General features: G+C 38.9%; 1 protein-coding gene across 1 annotated transcript in view; it reads left to right on the forward strand.

The window, feature by feature from the left end:
- Positions 1-532: 532 nt before the first annotated feature.
- The window catches only part of NCMAP (non-compact myelin associated protein), a 61,252-nt gene continuing 34,407 nt past the window's right edge, over positions 533-27,377 (forward strand). The window contains exon 1 of the mRNA XM_072133085.1: positions 533-851. The gene's annotated coding sequence lies outside the window, so the exon portion shown is untranslated. The remainder of the gene's footprint in view (positions 852-27,377) is intronic.

A 27,377-nucleotide genomic window follows, 5' to 3' on the forward strand; every position in this document is an offset into this window, starting at 1 on the left:
ATTTAAAAAAAATCTCTGTTTTTATCCACGTTTTTTTTCTAAATATTTAAAAAAAATCTCTGTTTTTATCCACATTTCTCCCATATATACCATAAACGTGTGACTGTAAGATGTATTTAATTTTAAGAACTACATACGGTACTTGCATATTTACTTACAGACTGCTGCACAACTTGCCCACTATCTTTAAAATCTTGGATTCTTATAAGTTTACTTTTATATTTATTGAGAAACAGAAGAGTGGCTTGTTCAACTTCCAGAATGGAATTCTGCTGAATGAAAAAGATCACACAACGATCACAGTCTTCTGGGAACAAAGCAGCAATTTATGAGCTCACCTATTCTACTTCTCTAGTTCTTGTGTTTAAAAATATCTTCTGCTGTCTACGGAGTAGAGCACGTAAACGCCATAACTTTTAGTAAAATTCATCACAGTTTAGCAATGACACTGTAAGAAGCATGGGGTGGGTCTGTGCTTCATGGCAATTACCCAGAGGGAGGTGGGAGTAGAATCAGCCGTCTGTCTGCAGCTACTGATTTACAGAATACACAGTGGACAGGAGTGAAGGAGGAGGAGAGAGATTAATAAAGAACAAAAAAAAAGTCACAGTACACCTGAACAAGGAGTGGTTGAGCCAGAAAAACAGGATCACGTTATAGTTTCAATATGGCGATGAACTAACTCTAGTGGATAACAACTACATCTGATTTTATACTGAAATTCAGAAACCAAACACAGGGGATCATCATGGTGAAAAGGAAGAAGAGGTGTTGAGTGTAAGAAAAGTATACAGCTTCCCTGAGTTTTCGAGGAGTGAGGAAATCTATTTACTTTCTAGCTGCCAGCACAGGTAAGTGATATGCTTCTTTTTCATTTTGTGATGTTTTACCATTTTTATACATATTTTTTATATGGACTGGTCCGTGATCAGTGTCAGAGTCTAAGAACAAGTTCCTTATCTTTAATATTCCAACAACTACTAATTTCTTTCATGACTTATAATCAACTTTTATACTGTACAACAAAACTTCCTTGTTACAAAGTCTGATCCTAACAGTTTGCCCTGCGTTGTTACATTTAAACCTGAAATCTCTGATAAAAAGTTTTATGCTTACTGTTTGGTGACTACTGTATGGTTGAAATCATTTCTTGGAAAATGCCCATTAGGTTACCGCAAAATCTAACCACTACAAAACAATAGGATGCCAGTTTGCCACAATGAATAAGTCTGCCAGTAAAATAAATGATCTATTGTAACATAATTAAAATGATAGGATATGAGTTAAGAAACAGAATTTTTAAAGAAAACATTATTTTCAGATTTAATGTATTTATTAAATGTAAATGAAATTTTCTGCATATATAAAGCATTCACCAAATATTTGTATTGTTCATCCATTGAATGAATATAATAAAAATGAATCGATCTCATTATTGAGAAACATAATCTTGTTTTTAAGACACATGTAACTAGAACTATTACTATAGGAAGTACTTTGTCTTTATATGAAAAAATATAGAAGAGGGTAGGAGTTGATTTTGTAGGTGCATGCCCTTAAAATTGTAAAATTTAATGCTGTATTGCATGATAATGCATAATTGCAGTGGAGAGAACATCACATAACCAGAGCATGTGAATACAGCCTAAAGCTACAATGAATATAATGCAGCATAATAATGAAGTAATGAATCCAGCAATATGTCCTATACACAATGTCTAGACAAACTGTGGTTTATAGGTTTGATTTACATGAAAATAATAAGTAGTAATTGCTTGTCACTATGTTCCCTGTTAAACCACAATGCAACTTTATCCAAGAATAATATTGTGTAAACATGGTTGTTATAAAAACCATTTGCTAATTGAAGAACATGTTGTATAAGCAACCAATTTAACAGCCAACATAGGTAATCATATGCCACAGCTTCAGTAAACTACATTGGCAACAATAAAAAGATATTGTACAGGGGAGCAGTGGGTTTAGGCAGGGAAGGAAGACCTTGATGGGTTTGTATATTTCCATTACTTTAATATGTAACCACTGCACCTTATTGATAAAGCTAACCGAAAGTAAATATCTGAACATATCATACCCTTCTCATAAAATCTGCAGCTGCAGTCATTATCACAAGTGCTAAAGGGCAAAACTCATGGACATGAAGTACCTGGGAGGGGGGGGGGGGTAATGATAGTCACCAGAAGTGAATGATAAACTTACACACAACATATTGTTTGTTTTTAATCTTAGACAACAAGCAATTGTATCATACCTTCTTTATTAAAAGGGCAGTACAATTGGATTTTCAACATCTTTTGCTGTAATGGGACCAAGGATTACCAATAAAGCTTCATTACAGACACCCTACAGCTGATCAGTGCAGTCTGGGACTATAGTAAAGCATCTAGAGAGCTGCACTAGAGGTCACAGTGGGCAGAGGGGTCCGTCTGTAACTAGGGGTCATCTGTTAGTCAGGACCGTCTGTATATCAAAGTTAGGAACAGAGAGTTCATAGCATAAAAAAGTGGGGTACAGCTGGTGTAGTCTTTAGGAATAGTGCCAAAGTCTACTAGTGTGAGCACAAAAGGTGGTAATCTAGGTGTGGAAACACGGTGGAGGGCACACTATATTGGAGGTCAACACAAATGTTTTGTGCTTATAGCATTTTAAAGAGGGGCATGGGGTGTTCAGAGTTTACAGGAGTACAAGATAATATAGGAGTCGAGAATACAAGGTGGTCATAGTGTACAGAACTGAGGCAGAGGAAGGCTTATCTAAAGGAGCAGGGGTGAAGGCGCCATAGTCTTAGGAATGAGGGGCAACGTTCATAGCAAATGCTAGTATGGGTATAGAGAGAGGTATATATAGTGTATTACATATTACATAGAATTTATTTTTCATTGCAAGCACGACCCCTCCTCTGCTAGGAGTGATTTCTGTAGCAGGTTCTGTGTGAATACTACAGCAGTTTTACAGGAGAAAGATGGTGTTCTCAGTGATGAGATCTCACATGGGAGTGCACCAGAATGCTCCAAATCCAGCTTCAATACTAGAGTGTAAATGCATTTTTCACAGTTATACAACATACGTAAAAATATAATTTTACAGATCTCCAATAATTAATATTGCTCACTTTTTGGTGTAATCCCTAGATATAGTATGACAATATACTATTGGTTATCACATGATCACCTTTATGAACACTGATCACTTATAATTATGTTGATTAAACTGTCAAGTGTAAATTACCCTTTAATTGGTTTAACTTAACCCCTAACAAATAGCTGAAATGATGTACAATGAGGTTGGTAGGGTTTTTTCAATCAAATTAACTACTAGGATGTGGCAATAAAGAACACGATCGAACCCAACGGTTGTGTTTGGGTTCAGCTTTCGACCATCTGACCTGGAGACCTGGACAATCAGAACCATGGCTAGTTGCTAGGGGCATTAATTTGTCATATTGACTGTTTGGCAGCTAAACCTGAATCTGACCACCAGGTCCGCTCTTCTTTAGTCATTAATATTTTGATTGGTGGGAATATGAAAGCCAACATTCATACATCAAAGTAATATACAGGGGTGGTAACTGTTTGGTCCCTATACTAGGGCTGGAGAAGGAAACAGTTCCTTCTTCATTGTATTGAATGTATTGAATGAGATACTATTTAAATAAATCAGTGTCATCTGATTGGTCAATGACAGTATCCGGTAATTTGCATGGAATGTAAGGAACAGCTGGAAAATCATGGTGATGGATTCCCTTTAGGGCAGAATTCTATAGAACAGGAAAAGCTGAATAGCATTATATTAAAATTTTCAGGAAAGTGTGAAACAACCTATATAAGCTCATTTTGGGATAAGGTGGACCCCTTAACCCAAAATGAGTTTACAAAGGTTGTATAATTTGCCCGTACATGCCAACAATACCTTTTTTTTTAATTTTCCAGCTGTTCCTTACATGGTAGGTAGTAGTACTTACTGATTGACAGTTGTATCTGTGTGCATAAAGGTAAAACAATCACTGAGTGAGATCTTCCAGTGGGCGCCTAAGTACAGCATTAGTTAAGCTATACACAATATTTTCCAACAATACTATATATATCAATTCACCTACAGATTGGACAGAATGTTCATATCAAACACATGTGAGTTTACTGCTGTAATTCTGAGAAATACAACAAAGGAGGCTCCAATCTTTAAGAGGGACTTTTCATTTGAGATAAATGGCTTTCCAGGAAAAAATTCGAACATTGCTAATATAAAGTCTTTAGGGTCAGCAAATGTCCCATAGGAGATAACTTCATGTTTCTCAAAGGATTGTTTTATGGGGGAAGTGTTTTTCAAGAATATCAAATAGTCCACATTCATATTCCTTACTATACAATCTGTTTTCCCACATATGACTTCCCTCTCAATTGGTCCCACATAATGAAAAACATGTTGCCCAGTAAAGATATGCAGAAGAATTGAGAGGCTCTGTGGGTTAAGAAGAAATCTTATGGGTACAATCAAAATCATTGCCAGCTGACAGTTTTCTGTTCTATAAATGGCATTCTTAAGAACAGTTAAAGTAACTTAACTCTTCTGCTGGGTTTACAAACTAAGCCATATTGAGCTCTAAAGTAAAGAAGTCACAAAATGATAGTATGCTGTATACTGTATAGTACAACAGTACACATGATGGTTTATCTTGCTCATAAACCAAAGAGTACTTTGATCTTTTAAACAACACTGTAGATAAAGCAATATCTACCCATCATACTGAAATGTTAGTCACCTCTGAGGTGTTGCTCTGTAAATTCAGCAACTGATGATCATGTGCTTTTATGGGATTTAAGAAGGGCATATGCAGAGTATAGAGGTAAGGATGTGTTCCCCTGCAGAAGGCAGTTCGATATAGTTCGAAACAAAAATATGCATGTATTACTTCTGCATTGTTTCAAAAATGATCAAAATATATGAAAAGTCTCTATGGAGCCTCTATGTATTTAGAATAAATACTATCCCATAATGAATCTTGCCATTTTCACTTTTTATTTGAAGTTAACCTAAATATTCTACGAATAGGGTAGAAAATGAGAAGACACAGGGAGGAATTTATTAAGACTGTCTTAATATTCCCTCCCGCTGGCGTATCTCAGTTGGATCTATAACGCGGCTCCGGCCTGGGGATTTCAGCTATAGTCTCTGCCAGTAGGCTCTAAGCATGACTCCTCTCAGACAAAGATGACTCTACAATTCTAGAAAGGACATTTTATACCCTACCAGATGGGGCTTGTAGTTTATTGGGGTAAAATATGGTGACCGTAAATATTTTTACTCTACATTATAATCTTTAGCCACCTCCTCAAAACAGTACATGTGGAAAATACTGATTAAACAAAAACAAAATCAGATCTAGCCCTGAGGATATTATTTGGAAAAAGAATTGCTGTCTTATTTGTGAACTATATTATAAAATTATGTCATTCTGTAAGGGTGTATTAGTTGAATGGAGAACCTTATATAAAGAAATCTAGACCCACATTTTTGAGAAACATGAGTGCTAAGTCAGTCGCTTTCCATATGTCCTCTAAAGCCTTTGCGTAGGGAGGGTCCCTCATACAAGCAGCTTGCATCGTGGCATATTAAACCCAGTTTTGGGTAATAAAATTGTATATTCATAGTTTCATATCATACCAGGATAAAGTAAAATGAATAGAAAAGAAACATGGGCTGGAGATAATGATAAAATAATACGAACATTTGTACCCAGAAATGGTGCCATTGGAAAGGACAATTTGCAAAAACAAACCCTCTTACGGCATCATTACTAGGAAACCCAAAAGTATTTACTTTTTGGACTGGAAAATGAAAATGAAAAAAATGTCAATACTGTATGTGCTTAGACCATAAAAAACTAAATAGGTTAACCTGTTTCTTTTAAGATAGAATAGGACACCTTTACAACCTAAGGCCTAGGTATGAGAATTTCCAAGGCCACAAGATAACCACTCTCTTTCACCAACCCCTTGATTAGACTCTCTCTGTTCTTACTTCAGTTAGGGATTGTATAATCACTAAGTGACTTTACAGCTTGTTGGGCAATCTCTTTGTGAGGTGTCTTCTTGTATAATTATGACTCAGTAAGCCACACCAGTCTTCATTTCTTTGCCATCTACGCATATATCTAAAGCAATGGAGAGATTGAGCTCAAGGGGATTTTACTATACATTATTTTACTGTTGGCCAATACTCAGTTTACATATTCCTATATTTCCAACAAAAAAACTTTCAAAGGGATTGTTCTTTGAAATAAGGAAAAGTACCCATATATTGTACATTGCTCACATGACTGTGACAAGATCCAAGACCAGTAAGATAATAATAAGAATAATTCACGCTCAGTAGATCAGATGTACTGTCTAAAACCAAGTTTGTGAGAAATCTGACAACTCTCAAGTGTAGAAATATCTAATGTGGCAGAGTGGAAATTCATCAATCATTGTGACATCTCCATATTGAAATATTACTGTACAATGAACTAGTGCAGAGGTGGCTAACCTATGGCACTGGTGCCAGAGGCGGCACTCGGAGCCCTCTCTGTGGGCAGCACCCCAGCATGAAGTTCACAAGACAGGACTCAAAGTATCTGCGTACAGAATCTCCTAAAATGATAGGAGATTCTGCCTTCCTCCTTTCAATTGCGTTGGTGTCTTCAGGAGGCTGAACGATTGAAAGTTGTCAAAGAACAAGGAGAAATAAATTACTGCTTAAATTGCTGTGCTGGCACTTTGCAATAAATAAGTGGCTTTGGCACTCAGGCTCTAAAGGGTTAGTCATCACTGAACTAGTGTCTTTAAAACAAAGTACTCAGGTTTTTAAAATATTTTTCCTGCAAAAAAATAAATATACTTGCATTCATTACATAATGTATATTAGAACATTCATCTGGAAATTAAGGTGTCTCACATCTGAATCCAGAAATACAGGTTACTGGACATCAGCAGGTTACGTTTCATGTCTTTCCGAATGACTCAGTTCCTAATATGAAGCAAGAACAATTATGTATTTAGAAAATTATCTGGTACATTGCAAATTGTCTAACATGATTTCCTCACAGCCACTGACATTATCGAATAAACATAATTTACAGTGCCATTCAATTGGCTGGAAAGAAGGTACCGAGTTAATATACAAGCGGAATATCTCAGCATATCTGCTGGGAGTCAGTACCATTATGTACTGCAAACTGAAGCTGATAATTATGAATCATTAACCTGTTTGGATTTTGAGCTAAGTCCAAACAACAAATAAGAATTGAAACCATAGAGATTCACTACTAGTTTCATATCAGGGTGTTATTATAATTTTATTTCAACATGGCAGGTTTTTTTGTGGCAGGTCTCTTTTTTTTTATTTTGCAGGAAGACAATGCAATCCAGACAAAATAAAATTTGAAAACGTAATTTAATAGGTGCCTTTGCATTAACCATGTGTTGCATTTTTTTCACATCATGCTGCAGGCAGAGCATTTTTACCAAGCTTTTCTGTGGAAGACTTAAAAACTGCCTGTATAACAACATGACTTTTTTGTTTATGAAGTTTTGTCCATGAACACTCCCCCTGCCCCAGCTTATGATAGTATTTATGAATATAAGATCAAGGTCCTGGAAGGGAGGCGATTGTTCCTTGACAGTTAGAGATCACATGATCCTCCAACTGGTCCTGACAGGGCGATTGATCATGGATAATTAGAGATCACATGACCCTCCATCAGCGGCCATGTTATGGCTAATGAGGAAAACAAAAGGAGGCTTCAATTTATATATGAAGAAAGCAGAGCAGAACTTTTAATAGATGTGTATATTGGTAAATTTATCTTGCCCCCTACACACACAAATTACACACACAGTACATTTTAGGAAGGATATTTCATACCCTACTTGAGGGGGCTGGTAATTTAATCTGGTAGAATCTGGTGAGTAAATTTAAAGGGAACCTGCCACCACATTTTCACAAATACAGCTAGTGACAGGTTCCCTAGAGCCCTATTAACTGACACCCTTCTTTTATCTAAAAATTTTTGCCTTAAATCCTCATAAATCAACATTATCTTAAATTACCTGGCATCAGAGAGTGCGTGTCCTGCTAAGCTGACTCCTCCCATCTACACTTTCTTCTCAGCATGTCATGTGACCTGGGTGACATCATCACAGTTCTGGTAGCCTTCTAACATTAGCAAACTATACGCCATGCATATATCTGATCACATGGCAGAATCATGGCATGGTTACAGCATGCCTCTGTGGACTTCTACTCCTTCCCATCCTCCATGGAGGCTGCTGTGATTTCATGTGATCAGATACATACTTGAGGTAGACTGCAAATGTAACAGGATCATAGATCATAGCAACCTGGTCTCCTTACATGAAGTGGCCAATGATGTAACTGAGTTCTAACTCAATGTTCCACATAGCAGCAGTTCTGTAACACTTTCAAATCAGGAACTAGGAGGCAGGGCAAAGTAAATTATGAATATGCACGGCTTCACTGGACTCAAGTAGTAATATAGTTTACAAACTTATTTTTTAACATTGCAGCCATGGAAAGGGATAATTTTTGATTAAGGGCAATGCTTTTTAATCATAGTTTTAATCCTCAACTAAAATGTACACAATATCCATTAGAATAGGAAAGGCTATCTTAACCTGTTCCTGTCCAATCAGTCACTAATAAAAAATACCTCTTCTGTCCCTTGTGGATGAAAGCTATGGCTACTTTTTATAGAGACAGTGCTCTGAGGTTTCTCTAGCTTCTTATGATTAAGCATATAGATCCTTCAGGACAGTAGGAAAGCAAAGTTAAAGGCTTACACTGGAACAGTGAGTTCTAGGGCCCACGCCATGTTCTGACAATGACACCAACAGTCTCATTGTAGTGACATGCAAGGGTCCAATCTGAGATTACAGCAATCACAGATAATATTTCCTACTTGCTGATTCCAACATTATTAAAATGGTTTGTGTTTACTATATTTGATCATTGTTTTTGTAACATACACAAGAAACCCACATAATGTAAGTCACGTTGTAAAATAAAAATCCATCCTTACAACCCCATTCACCTTGTTTTGCTGAGTACTTTTGTGAAATGTGTATAGTTAGGTATGCCTTGGGAGAAATGTATCTTTATTTTGCGTTTTTCAGTTTTTTTTGGGGGGGGGACTTTTTAGGTGCATGTTGTGTCTGTTGGAGTTTATGTTTTCAAAACAGATGTTTTCTTTGCAACTTTTTAGATGCAAATGAGAGACTTTTAGGTGCAAACCTAAGTACAGATGACCCCATGCTTAATTCCAAAGGAAAACAAATGATACATGTGCCCCCTGTTATTGAATTTTGTGGTTGCATTAACATGTAAAGTTTCTTTATCAGAGACATAATACACCCAACGCAACCAAGTTATCTGTTATTACAGACATAATAATAGTAAACTGTTCCAGGCCAGTGGCTCTTTCAGTATTCAATATGTATTAATCCCATTACATATTTCCATTATTTAAACATACTATTTATTCACAGGACAATATACACAATACATCACAACAGCCAAAATCATTCTTCAGACATGCAAACTTGATATGCAAACTTGAGTAACTCACAAAATTGAGTAAATCACAAAACTGAACATGAGCCAAATAAGAGACAGACATCAACAATATTTATTTAATTAAAAAGGAACATGCCAATAAGTACTTGTAAAGACACCTATAAGCAGGGTCGGCTCCAGGTTTCAGTAGGCCCCTGGGCGACAGAGTTGGCCCCTTTACAGTGAACTCACATGGTAGCATTAAAAATTCAAAACTAAAACAGTCTCCGGTTCCCTAAAATATTCCCTAGTTTATCATACTAAACAGCCCCCTCATGGGTATTTTGTATAAAGCCCCTCTCACCCCCTATGGATTCACTAGATACAGCTCCCCTCACCCCTATGGATTCCCTACGTACAGTACTTGCGCTGGCCCTGCCTATAAGATATTAGTATGATTCTAATCCTTTAAAAGTTGCCACATGTGTACTCACTGCATGGCCTCACTAAATTCCATATGTATTTGAATCTTCCTGCATTTTCTTCAGCAAAATACATGTGGAAGACTCTTGGAAAAAACAGAAAGCACATAAAAAACTTATAGTATTTGGAAAGAACGTTCAAAGCCCATTTGTCTACTTCCAAAAACACTGTGGGGCACATTTACTAAGGGTCCACGGACCGCATTTCCTTTGGGTTTCCCAGTGATTTTCGGATTTTGGCGCACGTGATCGGATTTTGGCATAATCACCGCGGCTTTCATGCAACACAAATCAGGGGGCATGATTTGGACAAACGGTGGGATTTCACATTTAAATTGTGTCGCAAGACAATGCACTTACATACACTGGGAAGAAGAAGGTGAACCTGAGCGGGGAAGCGACACATGCAGGAAATCGGGCGCATGATATTGGTGAATCGCGGAAGACTTCATCCTCATTGGAAATTCCCGATCAGGGATTGCGAAGGGACTGGGTAAGTAAATGTTCCCTTATGTGTAAGAAACATCCATGATTCACTTCTGATACTCTACTTATTCCAAAAAATGATTATCCACTGTATACGAGTATTTAAAGGAAACTTACCATCAAAAATCTACCTATTAAAGGTGTTTCTTCCCACAAAACAAGTTAGGCACTATCCAAATCTGATCGTTGGGAGTCTGTGGTGAGACCCCCATAGATCACGAGGGGTCAGATGGGCTCCCAAGTACCTCTGTAATGGAGTAATGGAGCAGACAGCTGCGATGACTGTTCTGCTAAATTCAGCCCTATGGAGCTGACGGAGATTGCCGAGCGCGGATAGGACCTAACTTGTTATGTGGGAAACCCCCTTTAAGGTGTATCTAATGGTAGGTTCCTATTCACCAACTATACCCTAATGCAGTGATGGCGAACCTTTTAGAGACCGAGTGCCCAAACTACAACCAAAACCCACTTATTTATTGCAAAGTGCCAACACAAAAGTGTAATTAGTCACAGATTTCATTCTTTTCAGCACCTTGAGGACATCAATAAAGCAGAAAATAGAAGAAATTTGGATGATCATTGTAGCTTCCCTCCAGGGTCCCATAAACAGGAAGAATTGCCAGGGCTGGAGCAGGAGCTACAATGATAATCCAGATATGTCCACACCTTCCCACCCCTCCAGTAGTCCCAGGTAGCACTGTCACTTTAAAATAGCTCTGTGCACAGCAAGTCCTGGGCTGTCTGGGACTTTAGGAAGATACCTGGAGTCATCTCTGGTGATGGCCGAGTGCCCACTTGTGCCATAGGTTAGCCACCACTGCCCTAATGTATCTTTACCGAATCCTATAATTCTTTCTAAACTAAGATAAACTTTATCTACCTAATATGTAGATTTTCCATAGAGATTACCTGAGCATGGAGTAGCCTCACCCGGCAGTGGGGGGAAAGGCTCCTCCAAGTCCCACTAGTCACTGCGATCCCTCCCTACCTGCACGTTCATGATGTGCTCTTCACACTACTCCCACTGTTCACTGCTCCATCTGATCTCTGTGCATGCGCAGTAGCTCCAGCATCAGTGCCAACAGGAGGGCTTATGGCAACTATATTTTTACCCGGGCTAAAGCTACATTTGTTAAACAGATTGTTAAATATGGTGTTTACAAACAGGGTAAAATGGAAAATGCTAGTTACCTACGGCCACCAATAGGGGGAGCATATACTTACTGCAAATAGTATTTATTGTGTATAGTTTGGGCTATATTCTGTTTTAAATCTATTGTCTTTATCTGAATATGCAGGCAATTTAGAGCTCTGTTTCAGGAAAACAAAGTTCTACTATCTATAAAAATTAAGTCAAAGGAATAGACTTAAAAAAAAGTCTTTAAAACAAAAAACAGACTAAAAATATGAACTCGCCTTTTCATTTCCCCATTGATCTAGGACAGTGGTCAGAGGCGGCACTCAGAGCCCTTTCTGTGGGCACCCAGGCCTCACCCCAGCACACCAAATAGGACTCAATGAATCTTTCTGCAGTTCCAAGCAACTTAAGATGCTGCTTTCAGTCATATTTTCATACTTACTTTGTTACTTGGGACTGTAGGAAGAGGGAGAATAAGTAGACAGGACCGAATTATCTTTGGAGGACCTCCTGCTGGCCCCACAATTAAATTTTTTTGTCTACGCACATTTACTGCTTTTTTAGCAAACATTGAACACCCCAATTAAAAATTTAACATGGCAGAATTTTGGATCTATTTAGTAAAAAAAAGTAGGTTGTCAGTTTTAAGAGCAACAATTGAAACCTAAGTTTTCCAGCAAAGTAAAATTAAGATCATTAAGGCTGCTGGGGGTGGGGGCAGTAAAATAATGAAAATGTACTTCCCCTATAGTAGTAGAGCTTCCGATTACCAATGTGCTGCACTTCCTGGGTATCTCTCAACATCACAGGAAACACATTGGGTGGCTTGGAGGGGGTCACTTCTTCAGCTAGCGATTGGCTAGGTGACTTCCAATAGTGTTTCCTGTTGTGGTGGGCAGGGCCAGATTATCGTTGGCACTCCTAGGGCACCAATGCTGAACCCCACAATTGTTTCGGCCCAGGGCTGGAGTTCCAAAAAGCTCCAATGATGCTGGAGTCCTGGATTTCAGTCTGAAATCACCTGCATGTGCATCTATAAGATACACATGAGATTATTCATAATATATACCCCTGCCATGCAGCATCTTTAAGATGCAGGAGAGTGATGGCAAAATCACACTCCTGTGTCATCCAGATGAAGCTATGAAGCTGTGGGTGAAGAGCCAAATACTGTACGTGGAGGATGAGCGTGCCGGAGGTGAGTACTTATTTCTTTTTATGTTTGGTATGCTGCCTGGGCTACAAATAAACTAGGAGAGGGAGGATTTTTAAGGGGGCCCTACACAATAAATTACCAAGTGGGTGGAGACACCTAATGAATTATGAAGGTGGGAAGCTGCCTAATTATTTAATAAGAGGGGCCCTGCCCAATGAATTACTAAGGGAGGCCTCTCTAATGAATTACCAAGGGGGGACATTGCCTAATAGATTACTAAGGAGGGATCCTGCCTAATGGATTACTAAGGGGGGATCCTGTCTAATGGATTACTAAGGGGGAGGGGGTGTATATTACATGGATTACTGACTGCGGGATCTGTGCTATATATTATTGGGTGCTGTTTATAAAGAGAGGGCTAAAGTTTATAAATCTGAGGGAAAATGTAGATTTTAGAAGGGCTGTATGCATTGGATATGGGAGAATAATAAGGAAGTAATGGGGGATCATGCTATACACCTGGCACAGTGTGTTCAGTTGTGGTGTGAGTTGTATATATGACATACATGTATATGGAGTGCATAGTGTGGTCAATTGTGGTGTGAGGGGTATATGATATAATGATATATGACGTGGCACAGAGTGGTCAGTTGTGGTTTGAGTGTTTTATGATATAATGATATACACTCACCAGCCACTTTATTAGATACACCTGTCCAACTGCTCGTTAACACTTAATTTCTAATCAGCCAATCACATGGCGGAAACTCAGTGCATTTAGGCATGTAGACATGGTCAAGACAAACTCCTGCAGTTCAAACCGAGCATCAGTATGGGGAAGAAAGATGATTTGAGTGCCTTTGAACGTGGCATGGTTGTTGGTGCCAGAAGGGCTGGTCTGAGTATTTCAGAAACTGCTAATCTACTGGGATTTTCACGCACAAACATCTCTAGGGTTTACAGAGAATGGTCCAAAAAAGAAAAAACATCCAGTGAGCGGCAGTTCTGTGGGCGGTAATGCCTTGTTGATGCCAGAGGTCAGAGGAGAATGGGCAGACTGGTTCGAGCTGATAGAAAGGCAACAGTGACTCAAATCGCCACCCCTTACAACCAAGGTAGGCAGTACGTTGAACTTTGAGGCAGATGGGCTACAGCAGCAGAAGACCACACCGGCTGCCACTCCTTTTAGCTAAGAACAGGAAACTGAGGCTACAATTTGCACAAGCTCATCGAAATTGGACAGTAGAAGATTGGAAAAATGTTGCCTGGCCTGATGAGTCTCGATTTCTGCTGCGACATTCGGATGGTAGGGTCAGAATTTGGCGTCAACAACATGAAAGCATGGATCCATCTTGCCTTGTATCAACGGTTCAGGCTGGTGGTGGTGGTGTCATGGTGTGGGGAATATTTTCTTGGCACTCTTTGGGCCCCTTGGTACCAATTGAGCATCGCTGCAACGCCACAGCCTACATGAGTATTGTTGCTGACCATGTCCATCCCTTTATGACCACAATGTACTCAACGTCTGATGGTTACTTTCAGCAGGATAATGCGCCATGTCATAAAGCTGGAATCATCTCAGACTGGTTTCTTGAACATGACAATGAGTTCACTGTACTAAAATGGCCTCCACAGTCACCAGATCTCAATCCAATAGAGCATCTGTGGGATGTGGTGGAACAGGAGATTCACATCATGGATGTGCAGCCGACAAATCTGCGGCAACTGTGTGATGCCATCATGTCAATATGGACCAAAATCTCTGAGGAATGCTTCCAGCACCTTGTTGAATCTATGCCACGAAGAATTGAGGCAGTTCTGAAGGCAAAAGGGGGTCCAACCCGTTACTAGCATGGTGTACCTAATAAAGTGGCCGGTGAGTGTATGTATATATATAATCTACTAGCTGGAGCTCCTAGCATTGCCTGGGATAGTAGATAACTGCTACAAGAGGTACAAGAGAGTTGGTTAACAAAAAATATTTTAGATGTATCTATAGATTTTTTCAGTGACTGTCTGTCACCGGAAGTCTCATTTCAGTGACTGTCTGTCACCGGAAGTCTCATTTCAGTGACTGTCTGTCACCGGAAGTCTCATTTCTGTGACTGTCTGTCGGCGGCAGTGTCATTTCTGTGACTGTCTGTCGCCGCCAGTCTCATTTCAGTGACTGTCGCCAGCTGTCTCATTTCAGTGATTGTCTGTTGCTGGCACTCTCATTCCAGTGACTGTCTCTGTCACATAGCCTATGGGGAGTTTAATCAGAAGTGTCTGAGTGAATAACTGCTATAGTTGCCTCGCGATCGAGGACTCGTAAAACATTCTCATGATCTTGTTGCATACATTGGAGGACCTGAGTTTCTCGAGAAAATAAAATCTTGATGCTGCTTTTTTGGTTGCTATGCTGCTGTTTTCAGACCAATCTAGTTTGAAATATTTTCAGACCAATCAAGTTTGACACCTAGGTACTTGTCATTTCTAACTCGTTCAATGGCTTTGTCTTTGATGGTGATTGGACTCAGAGCTGTTTTGTACCTTAGTAGGTTGATTATCATTTCCTGAGTTTTTTCAGTCTCAAGGATAAGGTTATTGTCTTCACGCCATGCTACAAATGAGTTGATGGTGTCCCTATTGGGCTTATCGTCACCGTCCTTAATGCAGCCGACTTTAACCGAGTCACCTGAGAATTTCTGAAGATGGCAGAGGTCTGAGCTATGGCTGAAGTCACATGTGTAAAGATTAAAGAGGAATGGTGCCAGAACGGTACCCTGAGGTGCACCTCTGTTGCTGACAATGGTGTTGGATCTTGTGTACACCAGCTGTACGAATTGAAGCCTATTCGTTAGATGCAGGGGGGCACAGTGTAGTCAGTTGTGCTGTGAGGGATATACATGATATAAATGAGGGGGACACAGTGAGGCCATTTGTGGTGTGAGCGGTTTATATGATATATTTGGGGGTCAGCTGTGAGGACTATATAGGGTGATGCCAACCATGTCAGTTTTACAAACCCACAGAGATGAGTCATGGCTGGAAGAATTGGCACCCCTGGAGCTCTGTCAGATAATACTCAGTTTTTTTTGCAAAAAATGATTGCAATCAGAAATTCTTTGGTATTATTATCTTCATTTAATTTGTCTTCAATGGAAAACCACAAAAAAGATTTTCAAAAAGTCAAATTGGATATAATTCCACACCAAAAGTGGTGGACAAAAGTATTGGCACTGTTTGAAAAATCATGTGATACTTCTCTAATTTGTGTAATTAACAGCACCTGCCAGTTGAAATGGATTAAAATTGACTCAATGGGGCTCATTTACTAAGGGCCCGATTCGCGTTTTCCCGATGTGTTAGACGAATATTTCCGATTTTTGGCGATTTCCCCTGAATTGCCCCGATTGTAGCGCATCGGCGTTGGGATGCACGCGGCGGAAATCGGGGGGCGTGGCCGAACGAAAACCCGACGGATTCGGAAAAACAGCCGCATTTGTCGCGAAAATTGCACTTACCTTCACTCAGCCCGGCTCGGTGTATTCCAGTGTGTTCCGATGCTCTTCAGCGCAGCAGCGCCACCTGGTGGACGGCGGAGGAACTGCCTTAATAAATCCCGGCCGGACCCGAATCCAGCGCAGAGAACGCGCCGCTGGATCGCGAATGGGCCGGGTAAGTAAATATGCCCCAATCTCTTTCCTATGTTCTTGTGTGTACCACATTGAGCATGGAGAAAAGAAAGAATACCAAAGAACTGTCTAAGGACTTGAGAATCAAAATTGTGAGGAAGCCTGAGCAATCTCAAGGCTACAAGTCCATCTCCAAAGACCTGAATGTCCCTGTGTCTACCGTGCGCAGTGTCATCAAGAAGTGTAAAGCCCATGGCACTGTGGCTAACCTCCCTAGATGTGGACGGAAAAGAAAAATTGACGAGAGATTTCAACGCAAGATTGTGCAGATGGTGGATAAAGAACCTTGACTAACATCCAAACAAGTTCAACCAGTTTCAACCAGTGCTTTCCACTGGCATCTGAATGAAAAGGGACTGTTTGGTAGGATACCCAGAAAGACCCCACTTCTTACAGAGAAACATAAAAAAAACAGGCTGGAGTTTGCCAAAACCTGAAAAAGCCTAAAATGTTTTGGGAGAATGTTCTCTGATTAGATGAGACAAAAGCTTTTCAGAAAATGCATCAACATATAGTTTACAGTAAAAAAAAAGAGGCCTTCAAAGAAAAGAACACGGTCCCTACAGTCAAACATGGCGGGGGTTCCCTGATGTTTAGGGGTTGCTTTGCTGCCTCTGGCACTGGACAGCTTGCCCATGTGCATGGCATTATGAAGTCTGAAGACTACCAACAAATTTTGCAGAGGTCACGGGTCTTCCAGCAGGTCAATGACCCAAAACACACTTCAAACACTAGAAAATGGTTTGAGAGAAAGCACTGGAGACTTCAGCAATGATTCCAGACCTGAATCCCATAGAACACCTGTGGAGACATCTCACAATGGCAGTTTGGAGAAGGTGCCTTTAAGTCTTAGGGACCTGGAGAAGTTTGCCAAAGAAGAATGGTCTAAAATTCCAGGAGAGCATTGTAAGAAACTCATTGATGGTTACCGGAAGCGGTTGTTCGCAGTTATTTTGTCTAAAGGTTGTGCTACCAAGTATTAGGCTTAGGGTGCCAATACTTTTGTCCGGCCCATTTTTGGAGTTTTGTGTAAAATAATGAATGATTTGATTTTTTTTATTTCATTCTCTTTTGTGTTTTTTCATTGCAAGAAAAATAAATGAAGATATTAATACCAAAGAATTCATGATTGCAATCATTTTCTGGAAGAAAACAAGTATTATGTGACAGAATTGATGTGGTTCCAATACTTTTGGCCACCACTGTACACTGTAAGTGAGTGGATCACACTGCAGCCTCTGTGCAGAACTGCAGAATCCCCTACTATATGGTCACTATATTATACTGGTAAATACTGGTCAGTGTGTACAGGTCTTCATTTAGTATGGCAGTACCATTTAAGTATCTTATATATTTTAGACATATAGTTGTGGGTGGGGGCCCCACATTGACCGTCAAGCCAGAGGGACCCAATCCTAAATGAGGTGCTCCATACTGCTGGGACTCTTAATCTGGGCCCAGGGAAAGGACACACTTCAGAAATGGTTCTAGCCCTTTCATTCATATTATTCTTAACTGGAAAACCCCTTTTTATTGATTTATGTTTAGCTTTAAAACTGTGTAGTTAAAAGTCTAACTTTTAAAAACATGGGCCTGCTTTTTTTTGCATATTTTATTACTAAATCATTTTTTAAAATTTCACAGATCTTGGTTACATGTTTTGCATACATGCAAAAATATCTAAGAAATCTTACAACTGAGACTTATAATGTTGCATTTACTTTTATCAAGATGTGCTCTTTACGTTGAAATGAAGCAGATGATGTAAATCTGGCTAACATACAATATTACACGACTTTATGTAAAATCTTGCAGGGAATTGAAAATAAAAAACAAATTGAGTGTCTTTTTATAAAGGGCCCTGTATTTGCTGTCAAAATATTACAGGCAGGCGATTCTATGCCAAATCAGAGGCCGTATTCATTATGTGAACAGTACCCCACAGCTGTATTCAATTGCTCTGAGTCTTTCACAGCCCACTTGTAAAAAAATCCAAGAAATTTGATATAAACATAATACAAAATGTTTTCCTGCCCTGTGAACAAACTTGTGTCTTCTTGATTCAGTAGCAGATTCCTTACATCCTTAGTTAGGAAGTATAACACGGACTTGTTCAGCAGGCACATATTTCTCTTTATCTAGCATCTACCCAGATCTGAGATGAACCTAGCAGCATTTCTAGGATGTACTACACATTCTTCTTTGCTTCTAGACATGTGTGCCGCAAAATCAGGGTTTTTGGTCATGTAGAGATATATCTGTTAGACAGAGCTAGGACTCTCTGAGCACACGGTTGAGGGTCACCTGGAAAATAAGCTCATTGTAGATTATCTCACTTATTGGGAGAACCTACAGCGTTATTCAAATATAATCATATTGGTTTAAGGATTTTATTTTCTTCAGAAACAAAAATCCACATTTGTTCTTGAGCAAAAATAAAAAAGATCAATATTTGTTTAAATGATTGGCTAAAGTGGGAATGTTTTAAATGGCTATTTTTTATGTACCAATTTTTCAATGCGAGAATCTCCCTTTTAATATTGCACAATAATTTGTTTGCATATGACAAAGACACAGAGTTATTCACAGCTAAGGTTACAGATGGGAGTGGGAGTTGCATGTGAAAATGACTCTCCCAACTGTAACAGTGGATATCACTGTTTTTGGAACCTAGAAACATAATTCTTGTGCAAAATTCCTCAATTTAAGATATAGCGGTTTGTCACATGGGCTTATTTTCAGAGTAGAGCTTTTACAGTATTTGAATCCTACTGTAAAAAGGCTTGAAAATTATTTTTGGGGTAGACCTTATATTCAGGAAGTATCCAGACCAGACAACAGTAGCTCAGCTTTGTTTCATCTGCTGAGTGTAGTCCTTTACGTTCTGATAAAAATTACATGTCCCATTGTCAATGTAACCCAAAAAATCCCTAGAAAAAAAAATACTTTTTTCCATAAACATTGTTTAATCTTTGATGACTGTGAAGGCTATTACTTTGTGTTTCTCTTTATTTAAGCCGGTATGCCCAGTTTGACAGCCTCTGTCAGATTGATGAATTCCTGTTCTAATAGTTTGGGGTTCCTGGATTGTGTGCATAGAGAAGAGCGCAGCAGTATGAAGTGCAGTCACACATGACCTGGTGCCTAAGGGAGTCCTATGGCACATAAGACATCAGTATCATAAAAATATGATATCTGTTATCTGTTGATTTTGGACTGGGCTCTGGAGCAAAACTTTTATGTATATATTGGTAGATAACAATCTATAGTCACCATACTACGAATTGTGATATGGTACTTGTATATTGATGTATATTAGTTAAATGTAGCATATGTTTGGGTATTCTGGTGCTGTAGTGTGGATCAAGTTAGTAGTTACAGGAACATATATTGTTCCAGGTAATAAGATGATCATGCGCTCTTGATGATGGATGCACAATTACAATGGTTAAGAAAAGACAGAGAAGTTATCTGCCCACTGAGTCCAAGGTGCCTTTGTTCTCAGCAGGAGCTGTTTGCTTACAAAAGAGTAAGAATGCAGCAGAAAGACGTCAGAGGAAAGAAATACCTGTCCACATATCTGCATTCCACCCAAAAGAAACAAAATAGGCATGTGATTCTGAACTTTGCACAAAACACCTACATGTAGTATAGAATACAAATTCTATTGTTTGTGTTTTCTATTTTATTACATTAGTAACATAGTTGGCAAAGTTTAAAACCTATAATTTTAAATTGTTCACCCAGCTAAAGGCAACATAGCCACATCAGGTGCTTCAATTAGGTGGAAATGAAGTCTAAGACTATAAATACCAGGATTCATAACCCATGAATGTTATATCCAAATTTCAGGTTCCTTTTGGACTCTTTTTATCACAATATTGTGTAGAAAGGTGTTTCAGAGTCTTACTGCTCTTCCCGTAGAGAATCCCTTAAAACCTTTTCTTTTATATATAAAGATTTCCCATTACATGGTTTCAGGGTTAGGTGTAAACTAAAATGTCGAGTTTTTGTACTGTCTTTCATACTTTTGTACTCAGATTTACATTTTTAGTTTTGGAAATATTTCAGCTCCCCCTTCCCTTAAAGGACACCTACCATCATATTCCCTGATGGTAGATGATTACTACTCACCTCTCCATCCCGTTTGCATTACCCTAATCTGATTTCAGTATTGATTGGAACAGCTGTATTTAAAAGAAAAATTGCGCATGCATGGGATTTGCAGAGGGAGCTGGTCACGTCATTGGAGCCACAGTTGTACATTTTGAATATTTTAAAAACCTTTTTCTTGTAAATTAGGTTTTTCTATCTATATTGAAGTCAGATTACTGCAGAGAGGGAAGGAACAGGAGGTCAATAGTAACCAGCGAATCTGACGGTAGATGTCCTTTAAATTTCAATAAAAATTAAAGAATTCTCTAATGTTAAATCTTAAATGTCTTCACTTTAAGCATCTAGGCCAGTGTAATAAATTCTAAACTCACCAATAACATAACCGAGTTGACTAAGCATTCCAAAATTAAATGGAAATGCTAAATACTCTACATGGTAGAAACGTCTATCAAGCATTGTATAGATCAATGTACTGCTCTGTATTTTAAAGCCAAATGACCAAGCTAAAATAGCTAATAGCTGTACTCAGGAAAGTACTCAGTGTAAAATGCCAGTTTTTAGGGCCATAATATTCTATTATGGGCATAATATTGATCCAGAGTTCTTGGTTGCTTAAGAATTTTGCCATATTTTTGAGATTTCTCTTAATACAACCATACTCCAAGCACTGTAATTTTAAGTCTGCCTTGGGCTCTGTTCACATCTAGTTCTTTCTCCCATTGTATACATCAGGAGCCTGTAGTGGGATCAGCCCCTTGCCCACTGAAGCAGAACAGTGTTTTGCTGCTGCTGATGTTTAGGGTGCCCATTGTGATGTAACTGTCCATGTATAGACAGTCCTATCACTGTGGAAGGTCTACATTTAACGGAGGCTGGAAATGGATAGCGTACAGTGGCATCCATCTCCTATAGGCTATCACACCAGTAAGCAGGATAAAATTGCATAGTCTACAATGCTTTTTCATCCTGTGTTTCCTGCCTTATGATGACACATATTGACCAGACGGAGGCTAAAAGGATGCTCTTTTGGCCTCTGTCTGACGATATGAAGTATATTTATAGACACATTTAAGCGTGCAGGTTGGTATTTACTCACTGAATATGTTCACCTAACAAGATATGAACGTAGCCTTACCCGCTTTTAGTGTGCGGTGAGAGGCTCAGTAGGCAATACAGAAGCAAAAAGAGTTTTCTATAACCCCATAATACATTCCACTCTACGTGGCAAGAGAAGTGTACAGGGAAAGTATAGTAATAAACATTTAAAGAGAATTATACAGTTTCATAAGAACTTATCTTAAATTAGTGTTTATGGGCAGTTGTCAGGGAATAGCTACAAAGCATTCATAAAAAATACTTTTAAGTTATGCCCCACTTGTAACTGTCATCAAAAATATTTTCAGGCCACAATAGGTGCAATGCAATCATAAATACTAAATATGACCCCATAGCAGTATAAAGCCTTTAAAGGGGTATTCTCATCTGGGCATTCACATTTAATTAAATTCATTTGCCATATGCAAACATTTTTTTAATTGGATGTTATTAAAAAAAATGTTCCTGTGTGAAGATAATTTCTCATAAATGCAGCCATGTTGTCCCTTAGAAACCAGATAGCTTCCTCGGATACGACCACGTCACACTCTGGCAGCGGTGGCCAGACATGCGCTATAGAGTCCTGCCGGACCACCTGGATTCAGAAATCATTGCCAAAGGACGGCTGTGGGTCATGTAGCAACATCCGGACATTTCATACACAAAAACTTTTTGTTTCTTTGTGCAATCTTTCCAGCAGACGTGGCCGTAACCAAGGACACAGTCTTGTTTCTAAGGAACCATATGACTACATTTATGATAAATTATCTTCACACAGGAACATTTTTTTAATAACATCTAATTGAAGAAATGTTTATATATGGCAGATTAATGAAATTGAAAATGAATGCCCAGATGAGAATACCCCTTTAAGCCTACTTAACAGTATACATTTATAGCCTGCTTCACTGCTCAATACGACAAGACTGTTTGTGTTACAATTAGACCAAAAATAATTTATTCCACATAACAACAATCAGGTAAGGTAGAATTTTTTTTAATGTTTATTATAATTACAATCTTAAAAATACAGCTATATTGGAATCCAATGAACAGGTAAGATTTGCAAAGTATGGTGAGGGCAGGTAATGTGCAAAGTATTATAAAGATAAGATCACCAATGGGCAGCAAAAGAATCTCATAATTGCACAGGAAGGAAACAAGTTTTCATAAGACAAAATGTATTGTATTACATTGCTTTACCTTGCAGACAATGTTGCCTTTATCAAAGTATTACCATCACAAACCTATGTAAATTAATTTAAACGGAAGTGATATAATAAAATTAAAGTGCTGAGGTTCCACCTCTCCATTTTCCTACTGTACTGCCCATCCTGGTTATCTCACACCATAACAAAGGAAAAACAAGGGGAAGCAGGGATGGGTAGGTTCCATTTTATAATTTTACTGACCTTATAGTAGAAAACATCTTTAATACTATCGAGTTAATAGTGTACCTTTACTAGCCCAAAATCATGATTTTTTAAAAAATAATAAATAAAAAATGGTGAAATACTTGTTGTTATCACCCGTGCCCCAATGATTATTACAGACTCAGATTAAGTTACATGTTGGCTCTATATAATTAGAAATATAATAAGCTAAAAAAATGATTGTATTGGACACCTGCATTAAAATACAGAACATTGTAGGGTGGGAGGGGTAGTTCATGAGTCCTTTTCTTCTCTCATGATAAAGTCTCGGAATTGCTCTGACACTGTGAAATAAAAATAAGTAAATGAATTGGCAGCGCCTCAAACCCATGACAGTTCTCTGTTGAGCTATTCACATATCACTAGAATAGGAATAAAATAATAGTTACACGGATGAGATTACAATCTGGACTTGCTGTGTAATTATGGAAAGGAATTTAATATCCCTGGGTACGACTTTACAGAGGGGTCTGTAAGTGGGAATGATAAAAGCTCTTTTATGTGCTTGGCAGAGGCATTCTGTCCTTTTGCCAGCATTAGGATTGGCATTATTTAACATTTAAAAGCAAGCAGTAGCAAAGACATTCCTAAAACCTAGAGCTATAACATAGGGTTGAAATGATTTATATGCAGAGGTTTAAAGAACTTGAGGGATTGGACTTTATACAGCAAGTTCCTTGTTATCTTTAGATAAACCATTTTATCTACACGTACTTAAGCAGCTTTATTCTTTGGCAAATACATGAATATAGCTTCTATGCAGGTTCCATGTGATGTTATCAGAAGGGGAGAGCCAATACCTTTAGGTAGTATAATACAGAGCCGGATACCCACATTATTGGGCACATTCATTTGTTTTCTCATGACGAAAAATCATTATATTAAGGAAATCCTTGTTTGTTCTGGCCTGAGTATTCCAGGTGGTTGTCCAAATAAATGATTGACAGCTATCTCTGAGCGCACCTTTAAACACAGCCCCAAAAGGTGGAGATAATATTTTTCCCACAACACTACACATTAATCTGCTCAGTCCTGCTTTATAACATGCTACCTACAGACCACACATCATGTAAAATGTGACATGTTCCTTTTAGAGATCATTATGACACCTTCAGTTCAGTGTGGTCAACTCTAGTGATTGAGGGAGAAAAGTACATTTTTAATAAGCTTATATATGAATTATATAATATAAAACATTTAAAGTAAAGCTTTTATCAGTTATTACCCACTAAATTACCAGCACCCTCAGGGTATTTCATACCTCACCTGAGGGCTTAGTGGGGTAAAATCTGGTGACAAGTTCACCACACCCTAGTGCTAACACCCATAAAGGCCAATGTAATGAGGATTTACCAACAATAGTGGGGCACATTTACTTACCCGGTCCCATCGCGATCCCGCGGTGCATCGTCCGACGAGGATTTGGGTCTGCCGAGATTCACTGAGATTGTGCGCCTGAGTTCCTGCAGGTGTTGCTGCTGTGCCAAGGTGCGCCGGAGTTCACCTGCTTCTTCCCGATGCAAGTGAGTGCTTGGTTTTGCGACACAATTAATTTTTTAAATTCAGCAGTTTTTCCAAATCTGTCAGGTTGTCCGACGGCCACGCCCCCTGATTTCTGTTGCGTGCAAGCCGATGCGCCACAATCCGATTGCGTGTGCCAAAAACCCGGGGCAATTCGGCTCAAAACGGAAATATTCGGGGAAACCCGACGAAAATGCGGTGTCCGGACCCTTAGTAAATGAGCCCCAGTGTGTGGTTATTTGCTGTGAATGCTGCATTGTGTGCTCTTGCTCAAGTCTACTAATTTACAACAGCAGTCAACTGCAACTATAATCCACTTTTACTAATAGATGGCATATCTACTAACATGCCTGCATCAAATAGAGTATGCAATAGTATGTTAGGCAGTTACTGAGTCTAAAACAGACTTTACATGACATCAGTATTGTTTTTCCATTATGCCTCAGCTGAATCCAACTTGCGTGAATGACAAACAGATATACATTATTAGTAGGAGTGCGGAGCAGAGCGGCCGGATGTTTAATCAAAAGTTTGCATCCTCTGAGTAATTGTCCTCTATGGCATCAACCCTTTCCTTGCCTTCCATCCAGTAAGAATGAAAACTGAAAACAGCACGTTTACCCCAAATATTTTGGCAATAATCCTGTGAATGATTATCCGCTGTTACACTGTATCTTTCTGTAGAATAGCTCAGGGATTCATCAAAGAGAAATTCCACCCACATATTTCTGCATGGATGCAATCAGCAGCTAGTTATAAATATGGCATCAGGACATTATTGTTTGTTATTGTTCAAAATTCAGATACTCAATCTAGATCAGTGATGGCTAACCTATGGCACTGGTGCCAGAGGTGGCACTCGGAGCCCTTTCTGTGGGCACTCGGGCCATCACCAGAGATGACTCCAGGTATCTTTCTGCAGTCCCAGACAGCCCATGAATTGCTTTGGACAGAGCTATTTTAAAATTACAGCTCTACCTGGGACTATTTTCTGCTTTATTGGTATCCTCAGGGACTGGTATCAATGAAAACTGTGACAGAGAAGGAAGTATAAATCACAAATTACATTTCTGTGTTGGCACTTTGCGATAAATAAGCGGGTCTTTGTTGTAGTTTGGGCACTCGGCCTCTAAAAGGTTCGCCATCACTGATCTAGATGATGTTGGGTCTTCCTTCCGGCCGAGAAAAGTTCATTTCCTGCTGATTGAATGTAGATGAAAGTTAAGGAGCTGCTTTTTGATGTAATAATTTAAAAGGGTTTTTATGGTATACATCCATTTGCCATATATAAGCTAAAGCTATAAGTCATGTCTATCCTGGTTTGTGAGAGTGAATTTATTGGAAGGACTACAGTGCAATATCTGATGCGCCAATAACTGATGGTATGCGACTGGCCCGACAAGCCAGGTGGCTGCCAACTCTATCTGCGTCCTCTGGATGCCGGGCAGTGTACTGAGGTCCTGAATGCAGCCAACTACTTAATCATGAGTATTACCTGCTGCAAAGACTCTGCAGGGATCGATCTGTGCATGTGTCACACATGAGACCCCTATAGTTTGCCCTCATAAGGTTTCTATGTGTCTTCTCATGTGTGCCTGACTGCTTTATTGTGTCCTGTATCACTTCTCCCATGCTGTTTATGACAGAAAAATTGCTCCTAAAAATCCCTACACACAAGTTGCACTTAAATTGTAATCAGGATTAATTCCTCCCCAAATGTATATGAATTTACACCTAAACGATTGCTTTTGGGATTTAGCAACATGTTTTTTGCATTTTAATACGGCCAAACTACTTCAGAACGCAAGTGTGTAGGACTAAACACAGTTACTCTCCAAATGCGTTTCAACACATAATTCAAGTGCAAAGCGTAGCTTTGGTGTTTGCAATGTAAAGTGTATATACATTATTGGAATTGTATACTGGAGTGTAATGTGTATAAAATTATTTTGGCTGTAGCAGATCACTGTTTGATGTGGATGTTCATTCTTCCTGGAGGGGTAACTGTCCACTGCGCTGCCCAGTATATAGGCACACCACAATCAATAGTTTAGAGAAAGCCCCTGACAAAAGTTTGCTATGGGGCCCAATCAATTCTAGTTGAGATACATACTGTTATGTATGTGCTATTTACAGAACATTGACTGCCCTTCAGGTCACAGAGAAGGAAACATGTTATTGAAAACATTTGTATGTCCTTTTTTATTCTCTTTTTAATTATTGGATCACTGAATCTTATCCCAAAGTATTATTTATATGAGGGTTTTCCAGATTTTACATGTATATATTCTTTTAGACACGGTGTATTTAATGGCTTGCAGAAGAATGACATATCCAAAACAGAATGTATGACTTCAGCATTTTAAGCTTGTCCAAATTAGCATCACCTAAAGAATGGAGTCAAGTCAGTTACTCCCTCAGTGTGACAGGGTACATTCTTTTTCTTATATTACTTACATGTGTTAGATATATTTTATTTATAATTAGTCTGAGATTGTGCTCCTGCTTTTCTTAAAGGGGTTTTCCCACAACAAAAAGTTAGGCCTAACTTGCTGATCAGTGAGGGTCTCAGTCAGAGGTCGCACTACCATTTTTCCAGAAGGGTAAGAATACTCCTCTCACCATTTTTGAGGAGTATTTTTAGCCGAGGAAGAGTATGGAATTTTCAGTAATACAAATATATAACTCCTAGTCGTATACATT

Source organism: Engystomops pustulosus, chromosome 2 (genome assembly GCF_040894005.1).
Source record: "Engystomops pustulosus chromosome 2, aEngPut4.maternal, whole genome shotgun sequence".
NCBI lineage: Eukaryota > Metazoa > Chordata > Amphibia > Anura > Leptodactylidae > Engystomops > Engystomops pustulosus.